The sequence below is a fragment of the Bombus huntii genome, chromosome 18 (assembly GCF_024542735.1).
Source record: "Bombus huntii isolate Logan2020A chromosome 18, iyBomHunt1.1, whole genome shotgun sequence".
NCBI lineage: Eukaryota > Metazoa > Arthropoda > Insecta > Hymenoptera > Apidae > Bombus > Bombus huntii.
Genome location: NC_066255.1, coordinates 6,092,231 through 6,099,404, shown reverse-complemented (window position 1 = coordinate 6,099,404; position 7,174 = coordinate 6,092,231). Strand labels below are relative to the sequence as shown.

The 7,174-nt window shown below is 33.4% G+C and overlaps 1 long non-coding RNA gene across 1 annotated transcript; it reads left to right on the top strand.

Annotated features, from left to right (window-relative positions):
- Positions 1-902: 902 nt before the first annotated feature.
- On the top strand, positions 903-3,022 carry LOC126875550 (uncharacterized). The gene is made up of 2 exons (XR_007693550.1): positions 903-1,381; positions 2,799-3,022. It is a non-coding gene; the product is annotated as an uncharacterized LOC126875550 (long non-coding RNA).
- Positions 3,023-7,174: the final 4,152 nt, after the last annotated feature.

Sequence of the window (7,174 nt, the reverse complement as noted above, 5' to 3'; positions counted from 1 at the left end):
GGCGCGTTAAAACATGCTGAAAATATATTTCTGGCTTTTCTGGGGTTTAACTGAAATATGACAAATAACGTTGTAAAACATATGTACTTATGACTTACAGAGTAATTGAGTGTACAAAATATATAGTATACAAAATAGCCAGCGATTTAGGGCTTTAAAAGATCAAAAGGAAAGAAAAGAAAAGAAAAGAAGAAAGATAATATGTTGTGGCAGTCTAAGTCGATCTAAGAAAATAGATAAAGGGAGGGAGGAGCAAAGCTAGTTAATCTGGAAAGAATCCAAGCGTCAATTTCAAGCATTTACAGAGAATCAAGCGGACTGGTTAAAGTCGTGAGTTGAGCAATTATCCCGCGTTAGGTTCAATCAGGTTAGTCCCACGCGAAATTGATCCAACCATGCGAAAACGAGTGTATTCTGATTTCTGTCGCAGATACTTCTGGCTAGTGCAGTACCTACACGGTGGTTGTTAAAAAATAGCCGCTTCTCATCTATTTTCCGCAGCACGGACATCATCCTTTGATCCCTTACGACTAACGAAGTTTTCGAAGATGTACGGCAGTTTGAGATTCTACTTGAAAATGATCATGAATGCGGTCTGTGTGCCGTCTGCTCTTCTTTTTGTCCTTCCGTTAAAGACTGGTAAGTTGATACTGATTAATTATGCGATCGAAACCCTATATAATGGCTACAAAAATGCCGCTAATATAATATTCCTTCTTTCTTGTATCTGTCTGCCTCTCAGGTCGTTTTACTAATTACAATAAGTAATTTCGACTTCTTTGCGCTCTCTTTTAACGCATTCGAGACCGAAAGAAATTCATATCAGTCAGTAGGCAAGGGTATAATATACATATTTTATATATAACTTATGTAGTAATGTAATATATATATATATATATATATATATATATATATATATAATTCTATATTGAAAAAAATATGAAATTAACATGATATATACATTACTACATAAGTTATATATAAAATATGTATATTATACTCTTGCCTACTGACTGATATGAATTTCTTTCGGTCTCGAATGCGTTAAAAGGGAGCGCAAAGAAGTCGAAATTACTTATTGTAATTAGTAAAACGACCTGAGAGGCAGACAGATACAAGAAAGAAGGAATATTATATTAGCGGCATTTTTGTAGCCATTATATAGGGTTTCGATCGCATAATTAATCAGTATCAACTTACCAGTCTTTAACGGAAGGACAAAAAGAAGAGCAGACGGCACACAGACCGCAATCATGATCATTTTCAAGTAGAATCTCAAACTGCCGTACATCTTCGAAAACTTCGTTAGTCGTAAGGGATCAAAGGATGATGTCCGTGCTGCGGAAAATAGATGAGAAGCGGCTATTTCAACAACCACCGTGTAGGTACTGCACTAGCCAGAAGTATCTGCGACAGAAATCAGAATACACTCGTTTTCGCATGGTTGGATCAATTTCGCGTGGGACTAACCTGATTGAACCTAACGCGGGATAATTGCTCAACTCACGACTTTAACCAGCCCGCTTGATTCTCTGTAAATGCTTGAAATTGACGCTTGGATTCTTTCCAGATTAACTAGCTTTGCCCCTCCCTCCCTTTATCTATTTTCTTAGATCGACTTAGACTGCCACAACATATTATCTTTCTTCTTTTCTTTTCTTTTCTTTTCTTTTGATCTTTTAAAGCCCTAAATCGCTGGCTATTTTGTATACTATATATTTTGTACACTCAATTACTCTGTAAGTCATAAGTACATATGTTTTACAACGTTATTTGTCATATTTCAGTTAAACCCCAGAAAAGCCAGAAATATATTTGCAGCGTGTTTTAACGCGTCCCTGGCAAAGATCTGAAAAACGAGTTGCGACACAATTTAAAGCGACAAATAGCACCGCGTATCTCGTTGTGGTAACACACGGTTCGCCAGCTTTTTAAAAGCGCTCTCCGTTTGCTTTTTCCTCTCTTCCCTGTCTCTTCGTTTTCTCTTAACGAGCAAAACCATTTTCGCGAGGACGAGAGTACGGAAATGACGTACTGGCAATTTTGTTTTGTGATAATACAAGCAGCTCGGTTTCAGTGAATTAAACTTGACCCCAAGCTTCTACTTATCTACCTTCCTTTCCTTTATTTTCCCTTCTATATCGGTTTTGCGGTTTTCCACATTTCCATCACAATAAACCATGTTTTTTCTCGATTTTACATGTTAGACAATGATTCACGGCAAAAGCGTCGACTGTAAAAATATTTGTAGTTGCAATAGCAACAAGTATGTTTTCTCAAATAGAAAATATTGGGAGCGTACACGCTGGCAAAACAATTCATGAATAGCTCGTCCTCTGCTTGTTATTTGTTTCGATACTGTTAGCAAACAAATTCATGAAACATACTGGTATAGCGTAAAATGAACATAAAAGTTTTGCGTACACTTGAGAGCTGAACTTTGGTTGTTATACGTATATTATACATATACGCATACAGTTATGTATATGTATATATATATATATAGAAAATTCCTTAGAACTTTGAGCTTAATAACATATTAAAATCATTAACATTAAGGAGGTGAACTTTACTTACCAATTACCAAAGTTTCTTCCGCCAAATAATACATAAAAATTGAATAAGATAATGTAACTAGTTTTAACTTTTTTTTGTGTTATAATTTGAATCACTCGATTTATCCGACTGAGGATGGTCGATCGCAATCTCAATTTATACGTATTCTCATCGCATGAAATAGATCACATGAGGGATTTTCAAAAGTCGATGGAATATTAATCGCGATTAATTATTTGTAGGTGTATTCTGTGCGGCTAAAGCAATCACCTAATGAATTATTGAGTACCAGGAATGTTAGCGGTAAACAGGATTGCGGCTATGAATGATTCTCTAATGTCTATATTAGAGATGAATTTGATAATTTATCCTCATAATATGCAATCCGCTTTTAAGTGGAAATCATAATTAACAATTTCTGTTTGATTAAATATGAAGAGCAGATAAATCGATACGCTTAAATCAATATTAGAATTTCTTAACATTTTTATCAAATATTTTAGCACTGTAAAAGCGTCGTAGTAGAGAAATATTAGGTTGTTTTAAAAGTTTCTTTCGTTTTATAAGATAGTAATAGATGTACAACATTTTTCGTTTTATATTATTTTATTGAATTACGTGTGATCCACCTTTTTCCAATTTAATGTAAAATAATATAGAATAACATAAAACAAAATATGTTGTGCATCTGTCATTTCTTTATAAAACGAAAGAAACTTGGGACAACCTAATAGGAATTTACTTCTATTATCCATTATAAAAATGGATTGTTAATCCTCTAGGAGATACGAACAATATAATTGCAATTAATAAGGAATAAGCTAGCATAACTTAAACCAGCTTTTGCAGAAAGCTATTAGCTGAAGATGTTTATTAAACAATGACAACATGAATTTTCTTAAGTACCCCATTTGGTACTTAATCTACTTCGTAAGTACTGTGTGTCCTAGCCTTCAAAGGATGCAATTTTAACCAGAATGTTTCACATTACTTACCCGTATTATTTCCTTGTAATATAATTTATATTTACATTATCTACGTTACGTTACATTCTACGCGTTAATGTAATGTGATTTTTATTTCTAATCGAAGTTATTCAAAATTTGTACTATCTCAATAAAAAATTAACAGCCTGCAAAAACTTCACAGAAGCATTAGTATCTTCGAAATTATTTAATTCAAATGGCTAATATTCTTTAACAATATGCACTCGACGACGTTTATCGAGAGAAGTATGTGGCGTAATAGTTAAACTTTCAATTCATATACATATATCGTTTATGAAAAAGTAGTCATTCTGCTTTTGTGATCTGTGACACACTATAAATTCTCATAAGCTAACTAACGCGTAATCTTCTGTAACGTATTAATATAATATAGGTATGTATATCTCGACTTTGAGCAACCAATTGGTGCTAAATAAGCTTTAGTACATACTTCTTACACGTAACAAAAGACCAGTTAACATCTCTGCTCTTAAAAGAAAAACGAAAGAAGCTCTGAAAAGCTGCAGAGTTCAGGTCGAATAACACCAGCTCAGATAAATGACCCTCTAACTTACCTTTGTCCTCATCGACGTCAGTGATTTTAAAGCTAGTTATAAAGTGCACTTCTCAGCCAGCGTCCATGGCAGTCAATATTATTTAACGGGTCTTAACGCGATGTAAAAAGGGAAAAAGGAGGAAAGAGGGAACAGGGAAGCAAAGAGAAGAAACGAATTTTTCATTTTCTCGAAACTGGATCAAGTTTCAGGCTGCTCGCCAAAGAGTCTGTAGCTATCGAGACAAGATTAGACAAACCACGCTTTAAAATTGCCACAGAACTATAATAATCCTCGAAATCAATACGATTCGTCGATCCATCGCCTGATTAAAAAATGAGATAGGATGAAGCTCACTAGTCGGCCTTTGAACTTTCAATAGCGCTTACGGCTCGTATACTCTAGTTTGAATGCTACAATGTAAGCCAAGTCAGCTGTAACTAGCGTTCGCGTGATTGTCGCTATCTATTATTCACGCGTTACACGTTCACCAGACAAACGCGTCTACCGGTTGACATTGTTTTCTGTCCTGAGTTTCAAAGCAATTATGTTGCTTCGTGTAATCAAATCTCGCCAAACTAACGATAAGTTCTTGTTTGATCTTACACAGTTATTAAAACTATACAAGTTAAACCAATCTAGCCTAAACAAGTAATGTCGTTATATATTCTTTTTTAAATCTATATATTGTTTAATAAATCCTGGTTAGGATATAGTAGCTGACAAAAATATTCGGACAAATATATTTGTAGAAACATTTTAGGAGTGTATTATGCATAGTGGCACTATTTAATACTGTACTGTGACTATCATGGTCGTGTTGGTATTATTCGAAACTAATCTGAAAATCTGTATGGAATTTGTAAGATATTTAGTACGAGTACTGTGCATTACTGATATGTACACAGCCGAGACGAGATAACGAAGGTACTGCTCTCCATCGTTCATCGCTACGCGTTGCTAATAGCAACATATAATGCATATATATCTCGCAAAGACCATAAAAGTACCCAATGGAACCACGTTTAATATTTGATAATAATGTCCCATTACAGTTTCGTCATTTTCAATTAATTAAACACGACCCTCTCTTTAAAAATTAGAAGATAAAATACGTAATACAAATCTACTCGAAATCTTTTAAACCTTACGGACGACCTTACGGACCTTACTTATGGTCCTTAAAAGCAGCAGGGATTAGCAGAATATTAACTGCGGATTTTTCTTGGACCGCAGCATGCAATATGAAATATGGTTATTAAAATGTACACTGAAAATTTCATATCCATAAGATACTCGTGCTTGTAGAACCTTGAAAATGAATTCTTAACCCAAATAGTCGACCGCGATACTCGAGAAATTTTGTGAAGCTGACGTCAATACCAATATGTACCGTCGTTGTGCTATTATTTCGTGATAAACCGTATTGATTGCACTTCCATTTCACGGAATTAATTTTTCCACACAAAAAGTGATAACGATAATCGAAAAAAGAAAAATATACTACCACATTTCGTATCAGCATACACAAGCGCACTCGATTTTACACGAGTATACAATTTGCAAATTCGACAGAACGATCGGATTTAATTATTTTTTCGATATTTCAGGCATCAAGTTCTATTTACATATCGAACGTTGAAATACGGCGAAATACAAAATGTACAAACCACTCTGGACATTAATTAACTTTAAACGTTATTGATTAATTAAAGAAACCAACCATTGTGTTGATTTTTACATTTTGAAAAATTGTTATCCACTTTTGCTTTGTTTAAAAATTGAAAAAAAATACTTTTATTGTAAGTCACGAGTATCTCTTTTATTTATTTAAACTTTAGATCAAATATTACAATTTATAAATATATCATTTATTTAGATATACTTGTAATATCTGTTTTATAAGTTTGTACAACCATTTATCTATTTATCTATTTTATTTGCACATAATCTTTATAGACTGATTTTGTAAAGAATAAAAAATTGTGATTCTATTTAAAAACGATCGTGTCAGACTCAAGTGATAAGCGATATATATTTCAGCGATATATATATATATTCAGATTCCACTATCACATAAACGGTGCTATTGGAAACGTTTCACAATAGACGTCTTATAAGCGCCTGCGATGTCCGTCATATGTAAAGCTATACCACTGAATCACGGCCGCCATTTAGTGATTAAGGTCGATCACTTAGAGTTGTTAATCCGACATAATGGCGAGCAATACATCGAAGACATTATTGGAAACACAGTTACAGTTTAATTTCATTGAGCTTATTTGCAAATAAATGTGTACAATATATTTTAGAGGTTTTAAATATTATTGCTGACTAAACTTCGCATCTACGCATCATCTTTATTTAACTTTTTTTGCATTTTCTTATCGACGCATGAAGACGAAATGCGTAAATTTTATTATTTATTTAAACATTACTATATTGTGCTCAAAGTAGCGGAATATCGTTCTATTATCAATATATGAAGAACTAAAAGAATTAAAAAAGAATTAAAAAAATATGTAGTTCAATCAATACTTCGTGTATTTTTCTATCTCCACAAGACAATATCCGGACCAGTTACGCTTACAGTATCAACAAAGATTTGTCCAGCCATACGGAATAAGTCGTACTCAGTAGTATTAACCGCACGAACTCCAGAAACACTTTTGAAGTAAGTTTCGAACCAATAAATCCCCGAACTAAGAACTGTCATATTTCGTCTCTATTTATCGAATATTGTGAGAAAATGCAAAAAAATGAAGTTAAATAGAAAAAGTACTTGGAAACTTAAAAGAAAAAATCTCGAAAAATCTCTTAATACTTTTTACTGTCGTCTTGAGACGCACCATATGTTAAGCTTCTTCGTAGTTACAACTTTTACCGCAGATGTAACGAACTGACAAATGCTTCGAATGGCGCGCGCGCGTCAACGCCTACACTTAAATTTTAAATAAATGTTTTTAAATAAATGTTTAAAATAATACATTAAATGTATCAACTTTCTTGCGTAATTTCATTTAATTTCTTACGATATGGAGGGTTTAATTACGTTTAAGATATCTATTTGAATCTTTT